The 26,771-nt window shown below is 39.3% G+C and overlaps 1 protein-coding gene across 4 annotated transcripts in view; it reads left to right on the forward strand.

Annotated features, from left to right (window-relative positions):
- Positions 1–2,318: 2,318 nt before the first annotated feature.
- The window catches only part of PPM1B (protein phosphatase, Mg2+/Mn2+ dependent 1B), a 63,655-nt gene continuing 39,202 nt past the window's right edge, over positions 2,319–26,771 (forward strand). The window contains exon 1 of one of the 4 annotated variants that reach the window (XM_007424641.4): positions 2,319–2,635. The gene's annotated coding sequence lies outside the window, so the exon portion shown is untranslated. Of the gene's footprint in view, positions 2,636–13,641; positions 13,665–26,771 lie in introns of those variants that run through there. The other 3 variants (XM_088147642.1, XM_007424643.3, XM_088147650.1) reach the window with 3 other exon arrangements.

Genomic DNA, 26,771 nt, shown 5'->3' on the forward strand with positions numbered 1-26,771 from the left:
GGCTCTGCCTAGAAGTAGTTGTATCTGTCCTGCTGCCCAGTTCATGTAATTCTTTCTACACTATAACTCCACTTCAGTTGGTTGCTGTGGCCTGCAAATGGAATACCTCCTTCCCTTCCATCGCTGATTCATGTGTACTGCATGATTACTGTGCCCTAGGATACAGGGCTGCACAGTTCTGTCCTGGTGCTCCATCTGTTTCTTTCTTTTACATTTTTGAACCCCCTCTAAAAAAACATGGAATGTCTAAACAATGACATAATGAACTGAGCTTCTTCCTTTTAATGAGTCTATCAGTTGATTCTTGAGAAGATGCAGTCTTCTTTTTAGCTCCAAAGTAACTTGTACTCTGGAAGGGGTCTTTTTAGGGAATGCATGAAGAGTTTTCTGTCATGAGACCACTTTTCTGTCTTGCTCAAAAACAGCAATCAGCTTTGATGAGCATTTCAATGAATCACCATTGCCCCATGATAATTAGTCCACTTATTCCTTTATGTTCTATAATGCTACCTTGCAATCCTGCAGTTTACAGTACTAATTCCATTTCTTCAGTTAGTATAATTAAGCTTTACTACTACTACTTACTCAACATTAACCAGAGAATGCAGGACTTTGGAGATGGGGCACTGTTTGCTTGGAATAACAAAACTCTGTAGAAACTTCCACTGAAAGCACTTGAGGAGAAGGAATTGTGGGCTTTAGGCATGAACGTCCATCCATAGGCAGTGTAAACTGGGGATGATGCAGGGATAGGAGGGGCAGCAGCAGGGGAACTGTCCAGTGAGGGCTCATAGCAGCCCACAGTCCAGATTAAACACCTTGCCAGCCCTGCTGCTCGAGTGTCACAATCTAGATGGAATTTGCAGGCCAGAAGCAGCTTGAGGCTGTGATGCAGAATTGCCATCAAGGTGTTAATGGAAACAGCGCTCCAGCAAAGAATCAGACAACTAATGCTGGAAAAGCCATCCTTGAGATTGCCCACGTTGCCAGGTCTCGGTAGCTGTCTAATGACGTAAAACTTGGGAAGAGTGCAGGAAACAGGAGCTGCTGAGGAAGGATTTGTACTGAAGATGCCTAAATCGGTAGGAAAATAGTACCTTCTCTAGCCCTCGGATTGCTCTTTTGGGGCCTTTTGAATTCAGTGTAACTTTTTTTCAAGGAAACTTGAAGAGTTTTGAGCAAGTACCAAAAGCTTTGCAAATCTTTCACAGTGGAGCTGTTTAGTTTCATTCTTTCCCTCCACTTTTTATCTCACCCCCCCCACCTCTCCTCATTCCCCGCCACAGAGCTAGACAGATTTTGCATGTGTATCTGCCAACTGAAGCTAAAATTTCATGGATCTGGAAAGCGGCCTAGTTCAATCCACAGATGCTCATTATATGCTAAGGCTCCTAGCCACACTTCCTGGAGCCTACTTCGCATTTGATTCAACGGGGCTTGCCTCTTGTTGATTAAGACATTTCCACTAAAAAGCCCCGACATAAACCTCCAACACCGTCGGACCGTTTTGTCATCTAAAGGTAAACGGAGACCTTCAGCGTTTTCCTATTGGTTGACGATGATGTAATGCAGCAGAACATACGGGTATCTCTCCCTCTCCCTTTTCTCTTTTCCTGGTAAGTACTGTACTTGAGAGAAGGCCGCTCCAGTGTTTAGCCAATCAAAGACAAGAGTCCATTATTGCCTTGGGGAGTGGAGTAGGGAGGGCGACTTGCTCGATTGCTATTCAAATACCGCCTCGTTCTCATCCCCCTCTGCCCCGCCCCGTTTGCAGCCCTTCCCAATCAGGGTGCAACATTGACGCTCGCCTCTTCTGCTGCTTGAGGAGCTCTTATAAAGGACGCGGAAGCTAGCTAAGATGGGCTCCTTTCTCAGCCAATGGTATGACGATAAAAAAAAATAAAGGCGGGCTAGGGGGAAGTCAGTTTATGTTTTGTAAGAGAAAGAAGTAGTAGGGAATGGGGCGGGGTGAAGAAGTCAATTGGCACTTGTGTGGCACCAATGAAGCTTCATACTACATAACCATGTAGTTTTCTAGAAGCACATAGATGAGGGCGGGAACCTGAGCTGTCGACCAATTGATGAGAAGCTGAGAAAGAGACTCGTACCCAACGGGCGTTGGGGAAACTGAGATTTTTATAAATGGCAAATAAGTTAACCAATCGATATTTAGAATTTGAGGTCTGACAGGTAGAAGATCCAATGGAAATGTGGGTGGTGACCAGAGAGTTTGAATGACCGTCATTGCGACCAGTAGAGGCAAGTCTTTTTTTTTTTTTTTAAAATACCGGCTCGACTCTCCTCCGAGGTTCTGGTAAGGGAGGGGGCTCTTGTCCCCTCCTCCCACCCGGTGCATTCTGACGTTGCGCGGCAGGGAAGGAGGGAGGGCCTAGTAGCGGCCGCTGGGATACAGGCTTCCAACATGTCTGCGCTGCTGGCTGCGCTCGGGTTGCGAGGGCAGAGGCCGATGAAAGGAGAGGCCGCTGCGTGAGGAGGAGAAAGAAGAAGAAGGAGGAGGCGGAGGCGGCCGCTCGAACTGTAGCCTGACCCGACTCGACGCCTCAGTTGGGCGACGGAGGCTCCTTGCGCGGGCGGGCGCGGAGTTTCTAGGCAAGCTAAGAGGCTGCGGCGCCAGGTACAGGCCCGGGCCGGCTCTTTCGGAGGAAGGATCGTGGGGCGGGGAGTGGGCGAAGGTTGACGGGGAGGATGAGGCCTTGTCAGGCGGGAGACGTCGAGCGCAGCAAAGAACGACGCGGAGTGGAGGGAAGAGGACGGCCTGGGCCTCCGCTGGCGTTGCGGGCGGCAGCAGCCGTGGGGGCTTCTATTTAGCGCGGAGAAAGCGGAATGGCTGAATTTGTATCTACGCTGTAAGGCCGGTGGGGGGGGGGGATTGAGGCGGTTTGGTGGTCTTCGGTCGGAACAGCGGGATGGAAACGGGCGGGCCGTCTGGGGGTTCTGATCATAGGCCCTTCGTGGCTGATTGCGGCTGCTCTGCGGTGGCCTCCGTGTGGAAGGCGCAGTTTGGGACTGGAGGGAGCTTCTCATGGGGTACAGGCTGAGATGTGGGCTTGGTGAGCGAGATCTCGCCGTTCCCTGGCTTGGATGGGAGGGAGCGGCCTGGGCGGACGGAGGCCCTTCTTCCCAAATATATATTAGGGCTCCGTTATTTGGATCTCGACCACAGGGTGAAATTTTATAGTTCCACTTTAAAAAAAAAATAACGACGCTCACTAATCTGGCCTCCCCGCCTTGCTGATTTTGATAGGATATGCGAACATCTGAAATATTTAGATTCTCTGCAGGGGCGGTGCTGGGATTAATGCAGATCGGGACTAATCTTGCCAAAGGGGACTACTCTTTTCGTGCTAGCCCTGAAGGACATAACCCCACGTTGCTTGTAGTTTTGATGATTTGCTTAGTTGTGAAATCTATACCTTTTGGTGGTTGACTGGAATTCAGTTCTGAGGGCCGCCTATGAACTTGCTGACTAATTTACTTTCATTTATATGCATTACAAAGTGATTTTTAACTTTAGCTCAGTGGAAAGAATGTATAATGTAAATTAAGTTTTAATTTATTTAAATATCTCTATTCAACTCAGTGATTCTCTGTAATTGTGTATTACTTTCTATTCCCTCGTTTGAAGATAGTACAAATGGAAGACAAATTCCTAATTTTACATAAGGATTGAAAAACTAAGATGGTGACTAGAAAGTTGGAGGATAGGTTTAAATTAATTTGCAGTTGCTTTGGAAAAAAACTTGATATTTCATGGGAGTACTAATATAATAATGATGGAGTTGTAAATTTGAACATATTTGGACCCTGTGTTTGATTGCTCAGTGGATATGTAATTATATTTAGCCAAAGAAGTTAATATTGTTAAAGGGAGATGCTGTTTGCATGCTGAAATATTAGATCAGTTAATCTGAGAATTTTTATTCATGTCATATATGGAATAATTAAATTTGTGAGGTATGATTTTTAGCAGAATAAGACAGTAATATATTTAAAAATTCAGTATTTGTAAAGACTAATATCTTACACAGCCTTCTGCCACATATCTGTATGGATAACAGCATCTGTACTAAACTAGTGAGGTTAATCTGAGTACAGAATAGCCTGTTAATGTGAATTTGACACAAGACTGATCTAGGTGTGTGTAACTTGTGAAAAAAATGGGGGATTAAGACTGTTATTTAAGAGTTTATAGAAATGGATCGTCCTTGAAACTTGATATTCTGTTAGTTTCCTACAGCAGGTAATTCAATTGTATACAAAGAGCATCCCCACTATAGTGGAAACCAACCCTCTCCCATACCATTTATGCAGAACTTGCTTTGTGTACAGTGGTAGTGTTCCTTGCTGATTTTTGCTGAAGATCTGACTTGAACATAGTAATAGGATGGCTTCTTTTCCCTAGTATAATTACTTGAAGCTTAAGTCCTTAAAAGTTAAGGTTAGAATCTCTTGCCATCCCTAATATAAACACCATTGTGATTTATCCCAGCTGATTAGACTGGTGTTTTCCCTGCCCCCAGTAGACATTTTCTATTCTGTCACATTATGTTCTTTCTGCAGCTCCTAAGACCATGTCTTCTACTGGTTAGGGTTGTGAAAACTGTGCACAGGTCTCATTTTAATAGAGTGGGGGGAATAGAAACATTGCCTGGGGGAAATGGTTACATGCCACAACTCATCAGCCAAATGTTTAAAGTGTTATAGAATCCTTTCTGCAATACTGCTTTGTAGTGTCATCTGCCTATCATGGCAATATAAAGCCTGTCTTAAATTGGGAATATTGCCCCAACAATAGCTGCATAGTGCTATAAACTGCTAGTGTGGAAATTCTGATGCCTTAAGTCAATATTCAAATCTACATACAGAGATATTGGAATAGGGAAGGAGGGTTGTTTGTTGTCCTGTACTGCAAGAATGCTTGGAGAGGTTGAATACAAGGTAGATTGATTATGCATATGCTAAAATAACTTTGTCTTAATGTTTTCACAAGCTTAGATGATACCACAGACAATATGTACAGTACTTAGAGTTAATATGGCCTTTCAATTAGAGCGTTAAACCTATAGAATCATTCTGAAATCTCTCCTCTCTAATGGCTTAATGCAAACATGGTACATTTTTAAGATCAATATAATGGATAGCAATATTGCATCCTCTTATATATTTAATTGTGGTTGTGGACTGCAGGAAGCAGGTTTGGGATGTATCTGCTTATAATTCCAGTTGTAATTTTCTAATAACTAAAATTGAATAAGGGGAATGGTAACTCACTAAGCTTAGTTAACCCTTGCTGCCAGCTGTCTTAGTTGCCCATCAGTACTACAGATTTCTACCTTTAAAAGGATAGAAAAGACAATATTGATAGGATACAAAAGTGTAGAAATATTCTAATCTTTAATGAGTTGTAGAGCACTGCTGAGTTGGTCAGGTAGCCAAAAAGCTACTTACTGTGTATGTTTAGACATAAGCCATCTTATTTTTTTGTCACATGAGTGTCTATATTGTCTAAAATCTTCAGTGTAAAATCACGAGAGCATTTTACTTCTTAGTTGAGGACTTCTGGCTATTTTAAACTGGACAATAGTACTGCTAGAATTTATTAACAAAATAACATTTGGGATGTGTAAAGTGATCCTGTAACTTCTTTGAGGCTTTAGAAAAGAAGGATTGCAATTCATGACTGAAAGAGCTGGTTCTTACTGTGAAATCCTGAATGCCTTAGGTCTTACCCTAAAGATACTGTACTTAACCAAATAAAGCATGCATATTGTACAAATTCACAAGAATGCTAAAAGCATGTAAGAGGCATGTTTTTCAGTGGCTGTTTTACAACAGTAGAGCTTCATTTCTCTGGAGTTCTGCCAAAAGCCAAATAGTAGCTTGACCATTTAAAGCGTATGAATTGTTTATGTTTAGAGGGAACTGAAATAGCCAAGAAGCCTGGTGTCTTGGCACCCATTGAATTCTTCCTTAATATTCTCCTATTCCTCAGCTGCGGACCCTAGTATACAGTCTCTTTCCCCCTCCCCCTCTTTTTTTTTTTTGTGTCCAGTGTTAAAGGTGAAGCTATTTTTAGTTCTTTTTCTAATAAATGCTTTGCTTTATCTGAATATCTGAAAAAGGGTACTGCAAATTTTCCAGAGCTTAAAGGACACAGAAAACTTTTACTTTAGTTTGTCTTAATCATTGAAACTTAGTGAAAGCAGTGACTCCATTGCATTCATGCCTTGTTCCTTTGACTTGCCACATTTTTTTTGAATTAGAAATGAGAGTGCAAATGCCTTGGTGTATAAATATATGTCTTGTTTTATTAATCTGAAAAAGTACAATGCAAGGGTTTGATAAGGAGGTTCAGAATCTGAATCTCTAAGGAAAAGTTGTTACATAATGAGCATCAGGTTGGTTATGAGCAATATACCTTTCACTATTAGTTTTACTAGCTTTCAGTAGTTAAGACAGACTAATGTCTGCAATTACATGAGAACTTTTCAGATACTGAAATAAATGTATTTGTGGTCTCCTTATCTCATGTTCCAATTTTTAAATTCTCCCTTTCTTCTTGAGAAGCTGTACAAAGCCAGTTTTTCATGGAGTTGAAGATTATGATTCTATAACAAGTTTTATAATGAGCTGTTGTAGAATAAATCAGTAGCAAGACCACTGTTAATATAGTGTATGACAAGTGGTGGACAAGGTGAAAGATGTTGGTTAGAAATATTTATATAGTTAGTTTGGAAGAGTAAAATGGGAATATGTCTGCTTTGCTCTCATTCAGGAAGAATTAGGCTACATACCAGGAAATTTTTTTCAAATCATAAATATTTAGATAGTAGAAAATATTTAGATAGCAGAAATGAATAGCTTTTACTAGATGTTTCATTTGCTGCTCAGTTGAGGTTACCAAATCATTCAATAATGGATGCTGTTTTAAAGATTCTTGTTAACTCCAAATACAGATGTTATTGGCACATAATAGAGAGCTGCAGTATACTTGCAAATATATGGAAGCATGACTCTGTAGGAATAACTAAATCTTTTTAAGTTGCTTTCAAAGTACATGGATAATATGCAAACATCTGACAGTTCAGAAAAGAAAAGCATTAAAACAAATTGCAGAGAATTTCTAATTTTTGAGCCCAGCTCAATCATACAATAGGATGGAAACCTCAGTATACAAATCTGCAGAAATTAAAATTTCATTCTGTTCTTTACAAGAGTAGTCACTTTCCTTGAATATTGGGCCCTCTTGAACTTGGGAATTGTAAGAACTGTATTTCTTACAGGAGCTGTCAGTTCAACCTTCCATTTGAATAACACTTTCTGCATAGTTAAGTTATTAACTAGATTGTGTTATTAGTTTTGATGTATAATGGATATTCCTTTAGCAACTAGTTTTATTGTGTGATTTCCTGAACCTCACAGCATATATTATACCACGTATTGTTACATATAGTAGCCCAATAACATAGACATTTTGGATTTTTTTTCAGCATACTTATCATTTTTTTTCCTGCCTTATAACCCATCAACCTCATCATGCAAAAAAGTTCATGTTTTCATTTTTTTAAAAAATGAGTCTTATACACACACACAAACACACAAACACACACACACACACCCCCACCCATATAATGAATTTAAATATCAGAACCTAAGTTGATGGTTTTCTATCCAGTAGCAAACACTTTACATTTAAATATTTATATTTAATAAGCTAGGATTTTAACCTGTATCGCTAAGTACTTTTCAGAGTTGATCCCAGTGAATTGGATTTGAGGCCACTTTGTATAACTTTGACCTTGAGATATAAAACCAACATAAGTCCTGAGTTCATAGAATTCTTGCATTTGTTATGTCTGCCCATTAGAAAAAAGAGCATGAGTGGCTCAGTTCATGCAGCATACTAAGCTATATTTTACTGGATTGTACAGTAAAGCCATTCAATTGTGATTCATTCAGTACCTATGACTTAGTGCATTGTGTCAGTCCCTATGATATGCAAAATACAAAGTTGACCTATTTCATCAGAATGGGAAATATTCTGACAGATTAAAAATAAAAACGTGAGGAAATTGATCTGTATACAATTTAAACATATTTCATTATAGAACAGAAATGGGAATATCTATAGAAAAAGATGTGTGCACAAATGGGGAGGGATTTTCAGGAATGGAGAGAGGTATACACTGGGAAAGATAGGGATGCAGTGCACAAAGAGGAAATATGAACCCAGGAGAGGCACAGAAAAACGCAGAGGGAGAGGCAGTAACAGAGTTCTGAAACAGAAACTTATATTTGCTGTTATTTGAAAAATCTAACTTAAGAAATTTTGAAACTGTGTGGAAACAATGTGTATTTTTTGTGTATAAATTCTATGTATTAATAGCAATCTCATTGACTTGGATCTTTGTATACAAAAGTGTGTGTTTCCATATTCTGGAGGAAAATATTAGAACACTAGAAGAATCAGGGATTAGGAGGAAAAAAACTTAGTATGGAAGGGAGACTCATCAGAGGAAAAGGACCAGCAAGCTTCAGTGTGCTTAGTGATCATGGAATGCTTGGGATGGGCAGAAGTGGAATATTCTACAAGAAGGGATTGTCAATTTCTTAGACCCTAAACAGTCTGTAGGCATTCTCTTTAGAGACATTTTTATTACAGGTTCATTTGTGTATTATATTTAAATTTATTGTATTTAAAAAATAGATAGTGATAGAACATGTGTTTCCATAGCCACCTGTGTGTAAATTTTCAGATATATTCAAGTTCCAAGTTGCTAAACCTGAGTAACTTACTGTATTTACCTGTAAATAAGAAGGCATAAGACACTATCCTCTTCACTGAAGAGAATACTCTTGTAATTGTTTGACATGTTTACATTTCATGTTTTAATTATCTAAGTAGTTTTGTGAGGGCTGCGCATTACAAGGTGATGTAAAAATGCTTGGTTAAATAAAATGATAACATTGACATGGTTATTGTTTTTACCTCAGAAGAAAAAGAAATCTTCCCCCACCCAGCAAAGAAAAGTAAATAGAAAATGATTAGAAACACAAACAAAATCATGTGCACTGCTAAAGTTAAACTCAGAATTGCCAACTTCAGCTGAAACCAGTCCTGGAGATGCCCTACAAATCTGTGCACTTTACACACTTAATTATATGTATACATAATGAGTGCAAACATGCACATGCAACAAATGTGAATTAGATTTTTATACCTCTGCAGTCATATGACTTTTGGCAGTATACAAAACTGTTAAACATCCATCTTATAGTTCAGTAGTAATACAAATAGTTAAAACCAGCAGTCATAGTTAACTTAAATTGGAGCAATATATAAAACTCCTTTGATGGTATCCTAACTAGTTAGAAAAACCTTACAGGAGAGCTCTGTCTTAACCTGCCTCAGGAAAGGCAACTGTGTCATGATAGTGAGGAATTACATGCATTTTTTTTCCTGGGATGTTTGTATCAGATGAGTCTGTTTGAGTTGAAAGAGGCAGTGATACTTAGGCACTAAGATGTATAGGGCTTTAAAGATTAAAACTATCACTTTAAACTGTACTTGGAAACTTAGTAGTGACCAGCACAAGACCTGCATCACAAATGTAATGTGCTTGTGACATCTAATGTCAGTTAACACACACAGTTTGCAGCAAAAACAGCAAGAAACAGAAAACATGGGGAGAAAGAAGTACACTGAGGAAAAAAAGGAAAATGGGGAATAAAAGTGGATGGAGATGATGGGAAAAAGTTAAATGAATGGGGAGGAAAGAAAGAGAGAAACCTTGTTTAAATATTACAAAGGTCTAAAGTCATTAGGCAGGCAAAGCCTCTCAAGCAACTATACATTTTCAAAGACAGATCTGAAAGCAGGGAGAGTTGCAGTCTTTATTAGCATCTTATTTTCAGCAAATGTTCCCCCTCCCCACACACACACCCAATATTTGCTTAGGGGGAAATTGTCTTTTTATTGGTTAAATTAGGATACACATAGTCCCCCCAAACCAGAAAGTTTTAATTGGAGTATTCTTATTTTTGATGTCTGTAACACTTTCTTCCTCATTAAATTTTTATTTTACCCTGAATCCTTATATCTCTTGATAAGCAAGCTTTAATTATATTTTGTAAAATCATTATTTTAAGTCCTTACATTTTAAGAGTCAATTTCAGTGATACTCCTCACTTCTTAAAATTCCACTATAAAGAATGTGCTGCCTTAATTAAAAATTCCTGATTGTTTATCTTGGCATTTTAGTGTCACATGAGTATCTGTTAGTGACATTAGCAGATTTTTAAAATGTGAGCTTCCTCAGACCTGATGCTCCCTTCGTGTCCCACCAGTATAACTATTTGGAAGTATCGAGAGCTGGATTCTATATAATTCTGCTGTTAGTGGCTTTAACATATGGTGTTAAGTGCAAATGGAATTTCTTCTGTGTTATATTCTGACTTTTGCCTAGTGTTAATCAGTGAATATGATGTGAGTACGGTATGACAAGACTGAGAAACAAGGTGTGGTGGCTTATGATAGAGGTCAGTGATTCTGGGTATAGAGAAAAACTAATTTTAGTGATTTGTAAATGCAAGATCAGTAATAAGGAACTTTTAAAAATTATTTATATTCTTCCTCTGAGGAATTCAGGACATATGATATTCTCTTGGTATTTCTTGATTGAGCTTCATCCAGATTTGATTTTCCTGGAAATTAGAAGCTGTTTCTCAGGGTGAAGTTGGCTAAAAGATAGTTATTATTGGTGTTAAAGCAGTATGTTCAACCAATTACAATACAGATAGTCCTTGAGTTACGATGGCGATTGGGACCAGAATTTCCATTCCCAAGCAATGCGGTCGTAAAGCACAATGTCATGTGACCACATGGCTTAGTGGCAGCAATTCCAGCACTTCCCATTGCCATCGTTAAGGGAATCCCACCAGTCATTAGCCATGAACCCACCCTGATCCAAGCTATTCCTGGCTTGGTCCCTCCTAGCCCCAAGCCTTGGTTCTTCCAAGGTAAGGGACTGCCTCCCCTTCAACTCCCCCTAACTGCCTATTCCCCCCCATCTCTGCCCTTTTGATCACCCTGCACCCTGCCTTATGGAGCAGCAAGCAGCTATGGCTCAGGGGCTTCTTGGCATGCTATGGCTTGGGCTTCTTGCCACACTGCAGTTATGGGGCTTCAAGAAGCCCCTGAGCCACAGTGCAAAGCTGCAGCTGCCCCAGCCTAACAGTGCAGTACAAAGCTGCAGCTGCCCCAGTGCAGCAGCGTGAAGCTGCAGCCGCCCCAAGAATCTACAGTTGCCCCACCCAGCCCAGCAGCACACCATGAAACTGCAGCCACCCTAGGCAGCCATCCCAGCCACGGTGCAAAGGTGCAGCCATCCCAGCCGCAGTGCAAAGGTGCAGCTGCCTCAGCCCAGCTGCATGGCACAAAGGCACAGCTGCCCCAACCCAGCAGTGCAAAATCCAGCTGCCCTCACCACCCTGTACTCCAAGGCCCTGCCCCTTTGTGCTCTGTCACTCCATCTGACCTTCACTGTCTTCTTGCTCCCACTGCTGATGAGGCTTCACAAGGCTGCTGGCTATGTGAGGCCTTCTTCCCGAGATCTCATGAGGAAACCTCCACATGTGACCTCAGGAAGAAATCCTCATGCAGCCAGCAGCTGCCTTGTGAAGGGCTAGGCCAGGCATGCTTGGTCAGCAGTGGGAGCAAAAAGATGGTGAAGGTCAGCTGGGGCAGTGGAATGCAGGGCAGCAGGGGCCACAGAGTACTGGGGACCAAAAGGGCAGAGATGGGGGGGAGAGAGGAGGATGGGGGGAGATGAAGCGCCTCTGTGGTCATAATTGTAGTCAGGCTGCCAAGCACCCAAATTTTGATCACATTACCATGGGAGAGCTGCAGTGGCCGTAACTTTGGGGACTGGGCGTAAGTACCATTCTTTCAGTGTCACTGTAACTTCAAATAGTCATTGAACAAATGGTCATAGCTCAAGGACTACCTGTATTCTTAAGAGTCAATCTTATCAAGACCAAGAGGCCAGACTCAGAGATTAATTCAGTTTTGGATCTTCTCATAATTGGGATGTGGTTTACTTCTGTGGGAATTTGATCTTCAATGTGGGGAAAAAAGGCTGCCCATTCCTAACCTGCTCATGATGATCTAGAACATCACCAAATATATATTTGTAGAAAGGAAAGGTCTTTGCCTCTTCTAGTTGAAACCATATTAATCATTACCTAGTTTTAAAGTCTTTGTTCATTTGAGCTTGGTTGATCACATAAGTTAGTATTGCTGAATGGTTAGTAAGATCCAAGGAGGAATTTAGTGGATTAAGCCTTTCTCCATGTGTGCCATTAATTTTTTTAATCTAGTAAACAGCAGGTATCCTGGTGAAATAAAGTACAGAATTGTTTATAAGTTTGTTTGGTTCAGTTTGCAAACTTTTCATAGTCTTTTCCAATTATAACACCAGCCTTTTATCCATTGTTTGTGGTTTTGTACAATGACAGGATATCTCTGATTGGTAAACAGTTGGATAAATTACACCAAAAATAAAATAAGCACATTTTATTTTATTCAATATAGATACCACCTGCCTAAACATAGAGAACAGCATACTTGGTAAGATAAAAACCAGGAGCAGCAATAATAATAGTGATAAATATAGCAGTTGCAAAATGATGTTGTTTTACAAATGGTTTTTTAAAAATGCCTAGGAGAATAAAAAGGGCTTCACCTGGCACCAAAATTACCATGATCTGGATGTCAGGCAAGCCTTTCTTGAAAGGGCATTTTCACATATGTGTGACACCATTGAAAAGACCTTTTATCTTGTAGTCAACCCTTTTACCTCAGTGGGCAGGAGTATCTGGAGAAGGGCTTCAGTTGAGATCAATGTGTCATATAAGTATTTAAACAAAATAACAGGAAAAGGAATATTATAGCTGCACAAATGATAACATGAAGCAGAAAACTTCTTTTAAATTAAATTTAGCAAAAGTGTGAGAAAAGGGAAACAGACTTGTCAAGAATACAGCTATCTTAAAGCAAACAAAAATGGCTAATTTTCTGGAACTGACTTTGATGAAATAGGCTGTGATTACTGTGAAGTGAGAAAGGACTACTATTTGGATAAATCATGTCCTTAAGTAAAAGGTAAAAATCCTCTCAAGGTAGAAACTAAATATTTACCTATAAGGTTTTTAGTAGTTTTCTTCTTTTTCCTCCCTTTTGGTAGGTGATTTATCTTTAGATAATAAAATTGTGGAGATACTGGCATTTAGCTCAGAGATTTAAAAAAAAATCTTTAAAATCCTTCTTGTTTTTGTTAAAAATAGAGTATTCTGTTTTTTATGTTCAATTCTTCAATGATAGATCAAGCACTAATTGTATAACTTTTGCAACTTCTCTGTCTACTGATATTATATCTTTGCATTAATTCCTTTTTTCTTTTCTTTTTTTCTCTCTTTTTAAAAAAAATTTCCTCAGGCTAAGCTCACATCTTGGTGATGTTGTAGATATGACTATATCATTTTCTTTACATCAGTATGGAAGTGAGTTACCAGTTTCTTCAGATATTTGTTTTGATTTATCAGTCTTAACCTGTGGAACTTTCCTGGCTTTGCTGAGAGCAAAGGTACAATTGTTTGTTTGGTTATTTATTTATTAAATTTGTCCCCCGCTCATTTCCCCCCAATGGGGGACTCTGGGCAGCTCACAACACGTTAAAACAATAAATAAATATACAATTAAAACCTATAACAATTCACATGTTAAATATGATAAATGAATAAATGGTCTCTCATGCAAGTATTAATGAGGTTCTACCTTCCTTTTTGAGATTACCAAGGTTGGTTAGATGCATCTGTTGAAATAGTTATACAGTATTTTATAAACACCACCATGGAAAAAATTCTGAGAATTATAGCAATAATACTGTCATATGTAATGTTTCTGTTTTGAATTGGAAGTAGATGATTGACATATTGGTTGAGGTGTGCAAAAAAAGCATGGATAGCTTTAATTTAAGTTATTGAAATTGTTCTCCAGCTGTTCAGAGTTAAAACATTTGCTAATAGTTTTTACTCCCATGATTTTTAGAATATTGTTTTCAGAGGAATGAGCTAAAACATCTAAAGTAAGTATTAATACTATCAAAACTAGTATGTTTATATTGAACCTCTTGTCCTACTCTCGTGACAATGTCTAATCTGACCCCCATTTAAGTGGAGGATTTTCTGGATATCTCTTCCGTGCAGGGTACTCTTGGATCTTTTTGGATCAGGGTTGCACTCAAACTGGACTAAGTGCCAAAGGACTTTAGGATTTAAATGACTATGAAATGAATGGTAACATCCATTAACATTAATAGAACAATCAGTGCTAGGCATGGGAGGGCAAATTAAAAGGGCTGGAATGACACATGCAAAATAACACAAGGGTTTTGGGGCAGAGTGCCTCTGTTGACATTGTTCTTAAAATGTAACCCTTGGATCTCAGCCAAGTAAGCAGATTCATAGATTTTAAGATTACCTTCTTAGAGGTAACCTTCTTTTAATTATACTAGAAATCTAAGTTATATCTCTGTGTATGTGTGTACCCAACAAATTATTGACTCATGAATTAGTAACATGAAAAACTGTTGATCCAAATACACATGCAGATGAGCTTTGCCCATATGCAAATGGACAGTTTTTATTCAGAAATCAGAAAAAAATGGGGGGGGGGTTGGCAATCGTTTTATATTGCAAGAGTTCTATATCAGAATATTACATTGGCTCAACATTTGATAAAGTAGAAATGTCAGCGTCACTAGATACTTTACTTTTCAGAATTCAGCTCAGCCTAGAAGCATTTATTTATTTAACACATTGAAATAGTGGAGTCTTTGGTGCTCTCTGAGCTTGGTTGTTTGCTTCTAGATGTTTCATTACCCAACTAGATAACATCATTATTCTTTTCTATTGGGACATTGAAGTACAGTGGTACCTCTAGTTACGAACTTAATCCATTCCGTGACCCTGGTTGCAACTTGAGTTGATCTCAAGTCGAGGTAAATTTTCCCATAAGGTTCAATGTAAATACGGTTAATCCATTCCGTCCTCCGAATTTGGTCGCACCACGAGGCAAATTTCCCCATAAGGTTCAATGTAAATACGGCTAAACAGTTCTGAAACATATGCATTTTATTTTTAAACCTCAAAAACCTTCCAAACGCCACAAAAACCTTCCAAACACCACAAAACACACCACAAGCCGCACCGAACATCTCCTTGCCGCGATCTTGCCCACAGAAAGCCGCGACCGCATGGCAGCAGGGAAAATGGCCGCGGATCTGGTTCATAAGTAGAGGCAAGTTCGCAAGTAGAGGTAAAATTTTGGGGCTGGAGCTGGTCGTATCTTGAAAATTTCGTAAGTAGGGGTGTTCGTAAGTAGAGGTACCACTGTAGTTCCCCATCTACTCAAAGAACTTTACCATTAAACAGCAGCCACTTGTATCTCTGGGAAGTCCTGCATAACAGCATCCTGTTAATCCTAAATCCTTTTTCAGTATATTTCATTAGAGAGTTGTGACACAAATGTCTAATACTAGGACTAACTGTATTTTCACTTTCCTTTTGTAGTTTAAATAGATATAAGGGTTCAGAATTCTGGCATAATTTACTGAACTATCTTTCCATTTTTAAAATGGAATGAAAATAAATTTGATGATGACTTAAACCTCTTTTAACCTACTGATTTTCTAACTAGTGAGTGTCATATGATTGACAATGATTTCAGTAACCATAGATATTGCCAGTTAAAAAGCTTTAAACAGAGAAAATATATTTCTAAATGTAACAGAAGAGAGTTTCCTATTTGGAATTTAGGTTGGAATTAGAAACAGGTTCACAGTTGGAAAACTAAATGTTACTGCTCTAGTCAATTCTGCGGGCATTGGTATTTAGCATTTTTTAAATTTAGGAGCTGATGAACACGTTTGATATTTATGATCATAATAACTGCATTGAATTGTAAAGGATTTCATGTGAGTTCTTCTCTCCTTCCCTGACTTCCAGTTTGTGAGATGGATGTGGCCCTTAAAACTTTTTTTTTTTTTTTTTTGCTTCCACCAGTTACTAAATGAAATCAGTTTCCAGCTGATACAGGATGATTCAGAGCATTTTTAACATTCTGATTTAAATGCACATAGCAATTGGAAACAATATTAAAAACCAATCATATTTCTTACAGCTATATCAGGCAGACCTCAGGTACTAGCAAGCAAAATATGATGTAATACCACACTGAACTTGTGAAGTAGTGCTTTCAAAAGGCTAAACAGGCCTTTTGAGTTCAAAATTGCCCAAGTCAAAGAGGGAAGGCAGTGACCAAAGATAGAAGCTCAAGAACTTTTCTGTTAAAATTACACAACTTATATCCAGTATATTTTTGTTTCAGATCTGTAGAATGTTCTTTGAGAATTATAATGTCCCTTATGATAGCTTGGAAATCCAAGAGCAGGTATGCAAGGAGTAATTTTAATGGTCAGCATCCTCTACTAATATTTTAATGACAGCATTAGTACCATTAGGGTAGTAGCATTAAATCTTAATGTGAAAGACATGGATTTAGGTTCTGTCTTCTCTTTGCAGATTCTGAAGAAGCTGGTTCATTGAGGCAGGAATAAATGTTTGAAATAAAACTGCTTTATGCAACGTGTATTTAGTATTGAATGTATACTTTCTATTTCAGTTTGTATAAACAATTAAGGGAGATTATAATTTTAAAAGATACAAAATATAACACCCTGCCCCACCCATTCTAAGGAAGGTCATCCAGCCAAGGTAACCAAAGCAATTTCAGTACTATATCCTGGACAAAATTCCAGTTGAAATGAGTCCAGATAATCAGTTTCATCCAGATGCATCTGGAATTGTGGGACCACCATTTTTTGAGACTGACTTATAATTAGAGGTCTTCCAAGGGGAAGGGTTTTTTTAGGAGAGGTCTCATACCTGATTCCTTTAAGCAGAGAGGAACATATCTTATATTCACAGAAGCATTGATTGCTTCCCTTAACCATGGGGTCTGTCATTTGTTTAATCAGCCACCAGGGGCAAGAATCAAGCAAGGGAATCATGGCCATCTCTTCACATCTTTACATCCTTGAGATCTCTGAAATGGGGGCGGGGGCAGGGGGAAACAACCTATGAATATAACAACCAGCTGCCAAGGATAATAGTTGCTCAATTTTATATCTCAGGTTTGGCTAGGATTAGCTGGGTGTTGTCAAAATGCTTCAAGTATATTGCAAATTTTTATAACCATATATTGCCATCAGGATGCTGATATTGGTGATTGAGTAAGTGGCTTGCTCAAAGGCATGTAGAGAGTTCATTAAATTGATGGCACTTAATCAGAGTTCTCATAGTATGATCTGAATTAGGCAGCTTTTCTGCTTATAATAATGAGTATTTAAATTGTGGAATAAATGGTACTTTGCAAATACCAAATATCAGTATATGAGACAACATTTATACGTAGGGAATAGTGGGTCCTTGTTTGGGACATTGGTCTGAATTTCAGAATTAAAAGTAGTCCTTGCTTAACAACGGTAACTGGGGCCAGCAACTCTGTTGCTAAGCGACACAGTTGTAAAGTGCAACATCAGGTGACTGTGCTGACCTGCAAGGGCAGTTGCGGCAGTTCCGCTTGCTGTTGTTAGGTGAATCCCATGTAGTTGCAGCATCACACAATTTGCGGCCTCCTGCTGAGTTCCCCATTGACTTTGCTTGTGGGAAGCCAGCAGTGAAGGTTGCAAATGGTGATCACGTGACCACGGGATGCTGCAACCATCATAATTGCAAACCAGTTGCCAAGCGCCCAAATTGTAATCATGTGACCATGTGAGTGATCGTTCAACGAGGACTACCTGTATGTTAAAAAGTGTGTTTCTTCTGAAGCACCTCTGAAACTCCGTGTTTATAGTGGGATGAGTCCTTACCTCCTTTTTGAGCTGGGCTCGCAAATTCAATTTGATTAGCACGTTTTTGTGTTCACTTTTGAGTCACAATTGGAAAGTCCAGTCCAGTATCTTTTACAGCTCTTTCAGTGATGAAAAATTTCATTTTGGATAGCAGCCCAAGATGGTATAAATATAGAAACATGCATATTATTGAGGGAGAGATGAAAATTTATAGCTGTATTCATCCATGACAGAGAAAAGCCTAGCATATGTTGTAGAGAAACAGCTTCATTAAGAATACAGATAGTCCCCAGTTTAAGAATGGGTTCTGTTCCCAAGGTCTGTCCTTAAGTCAAATTTATATGTAAGCTGGAACAGTATTATTGTATAATATTATATTAAAGTAGTATTGTGTAATGATCTTGAACCATTGTGTATTTAACTTGAATCACTGTGTATTTAACTCAAATTTTGCTACAGTAGGCTCCATTCTTAACTATGGGTCATCCTTAATCTGGGGGTTCTTAACCTGGGGACTACCTGTAACCAAAATGGCCTCAAAGAATGTGCAAGTTTCTGAGCTTTCTAGAACTTTTAGCATGCAAGATGTTGCAAAATGTGGAACTGGGAGGAAGCAAATCCCCAGAATTAAGCTAGGTGTTTTACCATAAACAATTTGCAGTTTGCAATCTGTCTCAAAAATGACTTTGTAGATAATACATTGGACAGTGGTACATAATGTCATGGACAGTGGTACATAACAGTTTTGAAAACAGAAAAGTCTCCACGTGGATGTACTGCCCCCTGGTAAGGACAATGTCATTTTCATACATCCGAGGGAGAGAAAGGCACGTAAGTCCCTACAAGATATCTGTTAATGCTTCAGTTTGTACACATTGAGGAACCTTTTCATTCACAGTGGGATGGAGTGGGTAGATATGTATATGTACTCATTCTCATACTTTCTCATAAGTATGCATATTCTTTACACTTTTATCCCTCAGTAATGTACTTGTCAGTCATTTTAAGCATAGTTACTAGTAGGGAACTAATAAGTCTCTAGGTGATCCATGAAACATTTGCTGGAATATATGTAACTGGATCCTTCATGGACTGTACCCTGATCAGCAGGCTTCCAGAGTGGAAAAGAGTATAAGGTTCATGGCGAATGCCTTTAAGAGGGCAACAGATTGTCTGCCTTTGTTGCACACGATCACTATAAGGACCCTTGGAAAATAAATCTGTGAATCAACATATATTTCAAGTATCACAAAAGAAGTTAGGAAAGTTGGGAAGTTGGTAAAGAGATCTATCTTGAAAAAATTCCAGCCATGCTTTGAGGCTCCACAGGAGATAATCAGAATCAGACGTTCCAGTTTACATTTCTAAAGCTTGTACCTTTCTTCCATGCTGCAAGTGAGGTGGCATGACCAAATTAGTGAAGGCATATGCCCAGGAATATAGTAAACAAAGTTGACCTGCTATGGGTTGGAGCCTAGCAGGGATCAGCAGATGGGTGTGCTATTGTAGCTGGATCCTTAAGTAAGTTTCCTACTCTAAATGTTTGATTCCTATTTTATTTTGATAGTAGTAAAAACCTAGCTTCATGGTCTAGCTGTTGATTCAAATAAAACCATTCTATTATAGATACTTCAACAAGCTGACTAAAGGATGCCTGATCCAAGAAACAAAGTGTTTGTCTATAGGTGCTTAGATTTTTTTTTTACGTAAATACAATCCCATAAATTATATCTTACTATGCTAAATATTATGTCTGTATCTGTTATTTAATTTACCATTTAAATGTATTGTTTCATTTTTATCATATTGGTTCAGTTAAAATCATCTACAGATGTGCTGGTCTTTTAAGGTTCAGTGCATTTAGCATTTTCAGTTTTAGCATTTGAGGCATGCCTTTTCTAGGTAGGCATTAGAATGTCACTATTATCTTTTTGGTTTGAGGCAAAACTTTCCTATTCTCCCCATTCTAGGCTTATAAAAGTCATTTTAGTTTCCTTTTAAAATCACTTTTAATGTTTCACCATACCTTATTAAAGGCATTTTTTAAAAGAAACCTCCTCAAAGGGTTGAGCTAGTCATATATGCAGCCACTTCATTTTCCTGCAGTTCCAACAGAAAGGTTGTTTGTGTGTTCATGTACATGTGGGAAAACCTTTGAAATAGCAGCGATTCTGAACTTTCTGGGAAATGAAACTGCCTCAAAGCTTTGCAAAGTGTCTTTTGAATGCTTTTGCACTGTTGTTTTTGTGTTGTATTTTGGGGAGAGAGATATATGTGTGTATGTGTATATATATATTAACAAAGTCAGAAATGAAGGCATCTCATCATGAGGCCTTTAATACTTAGTATCACACAGACCAGTGCAGAGCATTTCTCTCATTTACTTATTTGTACTGATAGGCAACTCCAGTCATCATTGAAAAAAGCACACTGAAGTAGAATTAGAAAGAGAGAAATAGAGGAGTTTACCAGGAAACATGTCTGCTCTCTTCTGTTCTTTTAGTCTCAACCACTTTTGCAACTCAGAGTCCAGAATAAAAGCTTGAGGGAGAAGGAGTTACCTATTTTACTGCACATTTAAGTTGGCCAGTGGCTTAAGATGTTATGCTGGCTGGCTTCTGTTACCAGGGTTACCTAGGATGTAGATTCTAGTAGCTCTTGGAAAGTATAAAAAGAGTTGTTTTGAAGCATCACTTGCAGAGAGCCTAGGAAAAACTTGAGCTTTTCTGATGAGTGAATTGAAGAGCAGAATACCAATTCTTAGTTTACTCTTCTCTTCCTAAAGAGGAGAATGGATTGAGATCTCTTTTCATTCAGGCATCTTAAACAGTGAATAAATTAGAAGGTTGATATGATAGGGTAGAAAGATTATCATCATCCAGATTTCAATACTGGGGTAGAAAATGACACAGTTTTCTATTTAGATCATTGTGTGTCTTTGCACATTTCCATAAATTACAGTTTTATTGTGTAATGTGTAATAGTTCATTTCCTGCTCAAATTGTAACAAGCCAAAGCCAAACATTAGAATGGCTGACTTCATCTTATCATTACTATGCAACTGTATTGGTACAGCGCTATAGTTGAGAATCTGTAGTACTGTGTAGCAATTGTATTCATGGAACCTCTGATCTTTAATTCTTTTAATCTAGAATGAAATAGAATTCTATCCACATATTGTTACATGCTTTCCCTCTAAGATTTAGTATTTGCTTTGCCTCTAAGTTCAAGAAAGGAACAAGAAGGAACAGCAGCTTCTTGATTGTGTCTTAAGAAACAAAAGAGAAAATGAAAGGACAAGAATCTGCAATCATGATCTGCAGTTCTAGTAACATGCTTGTGTTCCTGTCCAAAAGCAACAGATACATATCTGCAGCAAGTGCAAGCTTATAGTGGGTGCTTAAAGGAGAAGTTCTAGATTGAGCAGTGAGTTGACACATTTCAACTTATAAAAAAAATGAAGATTTAAAAAACAAGAGGCATATTATAGCAGGAGCTGACTGAGGAAACAACTCTGTTTAAGAAAGGGAGTCAGTCAAAGTGAGCAAGGCTACTGAACTCTTTGCCAGAAGGAATTATGTGAAAAAACAACTTTCAAATGTTAGTCACTCCAATAAAATTATCCTTTCCTGCTATTCCATATGGGGAAAATAATATTGGGAAAAAAACAGCTACAGTGATGTCACCATGAACTTTGAAGGCCTAGAAAGGAAACTGAAGAACCTGGGGATTAGTTGGTGTCTCATCCATCCTTCCAGTTTATGGATGAAGGCTGTAAAGAGAAAGAAAAAAACTACTGTTGAATGACTGGCTTTGCAAATTTATTAGTAGAATAGATTTGTTTTCTGGGAACATGGCTGAGTTACCTAGAAGTTGGGCTGCTAACACAAGATGGATTGCATCACACAAGAACTGGTAAAGATGTATTTAGCCTAAGCACAGCAAGCTTGATCAGCGGGCTTTAAAATGAATTCTGCTGGTGTTGGAGATGAAAACCCTTTGTGGAAGGATGAACTGCCCTGAAGCAGAAAAATGTAGTGTGTGACTGTTGTGGTTAAAGTTTTTTTCTCTTCAGTGGTCTGACTAGCAGCTGCCCAGCTTAAGCAGTGCAGGCACTTACAGAGAAAGGGAGAAAAAAATTAAATTCCTTAGGATCACCTGCAAGCTGCCACATAGATTTCAAAGGAAAGAACTATAAAAGAAGCCACAGGAGGTAAAGAAAAAGGGAGAGGGGGATGTTTATTTAAGTTTGATAGGAGAAGGTGCTGGAGTGAGAGGCAATTCGACAAGGCATGGAACAGAATTGACAACAGCTGAGAGAGCCAGAAGCCAATCCATGGCCAGGGAGAAGAATCGGGAAGGTGCTGGAGGCAGCAGAAGCAGAAAAGATCCAACACAAAGATGCAACCCCAGTACAAGACAATGGCAAAAAGAGTATTAAAGCTAGAAGCTATTAGCATTCCTAAGCCTGTAGATGAGTAAGCATGGAAGAAGAAACAAGCAGTGAAACATTTGTGTATTACAAGCAAAATAGTAGAAAGTTAAGTCATTTAGGTAAATTCTAAGTATTACGATACTGTAGGTATTAGAATACATATATATGCTTGGCCACTATGGCCATATATTCATACATATGAACACTTATGCACATATGGTCTTATAAATACACTTTTGCACTACATTTGTACGGCAATAACATCACTGTCTTATTAGTTTTGTGTATGGCTTTGTTCCTGTTCATTCCTACCTTCTGATGTTTCTGAAGTAAATCCCTCAAAGGCTTTTGACCTGTAGAAGGAAGTGTACATTTTCTCTTATGGGGCCTACTTAAGCTATTCAATAATGTAGGGAGAACATTGGCTCATAGAGTTCATGGCTTATACACCACTGTTTGGAATACAGCTAATAAACAAGATGATTATTTATTTAGAAATCAAAATGTATAAAGCTGCCCAACATATAATGGTTCTGGGTCACATACAAGTTAAAAACACACCCAGTACAATAAAAGAAGGGGAAAAAGGCAAAAACCCAAGGATCAATATAACCAGTACATTCATACAATTACCTGAAAATACATTCCCCTACTTAATTGCCTGGGGAAAGAGCTGGTTCTTCAGACACCCATTTAAAGGACAGAAGGGTTAGGGCTATTTGAATCTCTGGTGGGATAGTATTCAAGAAAGCAGGCACTGTGATAGAGAAGGCAAGTCTCCTATTTTAAAGATGGGACCTGCAGCTTGCCTATTCTGTCAGATCTTACTAGGTGAGCAAAAATAATGGGAATGTGTTGATCCCTCGCATAGCCAGTCCTTATGCCATGAAGGGCTCTATAGGTCATAACCAGCAGCTTGAACTGTACCTAGAAGCTTATTGGTAACTAGTGCAGCTTGCACAGGCAGAGATGTTATATGAGCATATTGAGGTACACTCAAAACTGAGTCTGCTGACATGTTCTAGACCAGCTGCAGCTTCTGGGTGATTTTCCAGGGCAGCCCCATGTAGGGCACATTACAGTAGTCCACACATGAGGTGACTAAGTTGTGAGTGATAAGTGAGAAGGGACTCCCAGTCCAGGAAATGGTACAGTTGGTATACTAGATAAATCTGGGAAAAGGCCTTCCTGGCTACAGCTGCCACCTGTTCTTTGATCAGGAGCTGTGTCAGGCTCAGCCCAAGAGCAATGGTGAAACAGTCCAGTTGAGTTCAGTTTATTTGCTTACACCATATAGACAGAATCTTGCTAGACTAAATCTATACTACTGCAACTCTTGGATATACCCTGAGAGATTGTAGGGAGTGGCTATCCTGAACCTCTTATGCTTCCCATGCTGTACCTCTGGACTGTGTTGTCTTTTGTCTCCTTTCCCTTCCTGGAATGCACCTCCTCCTTCCTCATAGCCTTGCTCTCTGCTGCAATCCATCACATCACCCTCCCCTTTGTAGATACATTCCATCACATCTGTGAGAACAGGAGGACCCACAAATTGCGCACTAATTCTGTCTGGGGGAGTGCTACTCAATTCAAACCTGAAGATGGAAAATCTGGTCCCAGAAGAACCAGGAATACACAGCTACTCAGACCCATCGGGGTTGACCTTAAACCTGTTCCTCCCTATCCTGACCCCAACAGTCATCAGGTAGCGAGACAAGACTTTGCAGCATCACTTGGTCAGCCCAGAGTTCAGATACATAGCTGAGAATAATCAGTATATTGATGATATACTGATCCCTTATTAATGGAGGACCTTGCTCAGTGGCTTCATGTAGATGTTAAACAGGGACAGCAAAAGTATCAAGCTTTGTGTGTCAGGCCTAGCCCAAGGAAATCCAGGAGACCATACAGAAATTATCCAGCAAGGTTTATTAGCTACAACCCATTTACAAGAATCTTCCCAGACTGGAGGCCAGTTCCCAGGCTCAGTCTGTTCACACCAATGGGATTTCTCAGGGAGGTGCCAGCCTCCTCCGCTTATCTCTTCTTCGCTCCTCTGGAGATGAGAGCACATTCTTTACTCCCCTCCCACCATTCCAGTCCATCACATTGTGGCATCTCATGATCTCTCCCTCTCAACACTGACTGGCAACCAGTGCATAGAAAGGAGGAGAACCATCACAACATCATGCTTTCCTCTCCTAATTCCTACAGCTGGTCCAGAAGGATACCATAATTGATTGTATTGAAGACTGCTGGGAGAATTAGGACAGTTGCACCATCTTCATCCCAGTCCTGCCAGAGGTCATCAACAAGTGCAATGAAAGCTATACTATGACTGTTCTGAAACCAGACTGAAATGGGTCAGATAATCCACTTCTTCCAGGGCCCTATAAAGCTGCAGTCCAACTGCCATATCAAAACCTTCTCTAAAGAAGACAAAAATTGTTTGGAAACTTTTTGATCCAGTAATGATTTCTTAAGGAGGAGATGCGTCATTATCTTCTTCAAGTCAGATGGAACCATCACTTTTACTTATGGATGCTTTCATCATTTCATTGATCCAACCACACATTATTCCCAGGAAATTTTAACTAGTCAGAAGGGGCATGAATCTAAAGGTTAGGCTGCTGTGTGAATAGTCTCAAGGATCCTCTTCACTTTCTCAGGAGGTACAGGGTTAAACACCTCCCAGATAGCAGAACAAGATGGTGCCACAGTCAACTCACATGTACATGCCCAGTTAGTGTCTAACTCTGAATGGATTCAAGTGGCTTTATCTGCCAGGATATACGTTAGCATAGTAACTGTACAGTGGTACCTCGGGATGCGAACGCCTCTACTAACGAACTTTTCGGGTTACGACCAGCTCCGGCCGCAAAAATTTACCTCGATGTGCAAACTCTGCCTCGGGGTACGGTCATCTTTCCGCCCTGACACGTGGTCCGCGGCCATTTTTCCACCCCTGACACATGGTCCACGGCCGTTCTCCCGCCGCGCCGCGCCTGGCCGTTCTCCTGCCGCGCCCGGCCGTTCTCCTGCCGCGCCGCGCCCGGCCGTTCTCGTGCCCCTGATGCGTGGTCCGCGGACGCCAGAATGGATTAATGGTAATTACATTGAATCTTATGGGAAAATTTGCTTCGGAGTGCGACCAAATTCGGATTAACTGGATTTACATTGAACCCTATGGGGAAATTTGCGTTGGGTTACGACCAACTCAGGATACGCCCAGAGTCATGGAACGCATTAAGTTCGTATCCCGAGGTACCACTGTATTTAATAGGTATATGAAGATAACTATTCAAGAACTGCCAGAACACTACTGGAATTGCCAGATTGCCATGATCTGGAAGAAAAACAGAACATTCCGGAGTTCCCCAGAATGTTCTCTCTCTGGAGACAAAGAATAGCAGTTCTTACCAGATTAACTCTTCCTCATTTTTGGTCAGCTAACTTCTTGAGTAAATTGGGGAAATGCTGTGCGTGCAGCTTTAAAACATTTTGACAAGTATCCAATGACATTCTGCACTCTAGTTAAGTAATAGGTTGGATGGCAACACAATTAAGTGGGTACATCACTAGCTCATTACTTGGCTTTTTACATTTAATTTTTATTTAAATTAAACTTTAATCTAATTGTTAAATATCGTAGAGATGGAATGCTTATTGAAAAAGTGTACACGTTTGAGCGGGAAATACTTCTAAAGTAATACTTTAAAAGACAAAATTCAAAATGATTTTGACAGATTAAAGGAATTGTTTGAAAATAAAATGGAATAGACAAATGCAGAGTACTCCACTTAAGTAGAAAAGTACAGATAATAGGATAGCTTGGCATCTGTAAAAAAAAGTAATGTGAAGAGAGATTTGAAGAACTTGGAAAAGTTAGGCTTGAGAAGATGATGGAGAATATGATAGCACACTTCAAATAGCTCAAAGGTTGTCACAGAAAAAGTGTCAGGATCTATTTTCTGCTATTCCAAATTGCAGGACATGGAAGAATAGATTTAAGTTACAGAATGGCAGATCCTGATGGAATCTTAGGGAAAAAAGACTTCCTAACTGTGAAAAGGATTTGGCAGTGGACACAATTACCCAGAGAGAAAGTGGACTCCTGTTCGCTAAATGTGTCTGTGCTGAGGCTAGATAGCCATCTACCATGGACGCTTTAATTTGGATTCCTGCAGTCAGTAGGGAGTTGGACTCAATAGCCTAAATGTTCTCTTCCAACACACTGATTTTGAGAATTTTTTTCAGACAAAAATTCCTGTTTCCTTTTATATTGTGTCAAAACTAGGTTTCATGCTATGCTATGTGTGTGTTTGTTATTTTTGTAATTT

The sequence above is a fragment of the Python bivittatus genome, unplaced genomic scaffold, assembly GCF_059951505.1.
Source record: "Python bivittatus isolate LINGU-HERP-01145 unplaced genomic scaffold, Pbiv_v1 ctg000020_np1212, whole genome shotgun sequence".
Lineage (NCBI taxonomy): Eukaryota > Metazoa > Chordata > Lepidosauria > Squamata > Pythonidae > Python > Python bivittatus.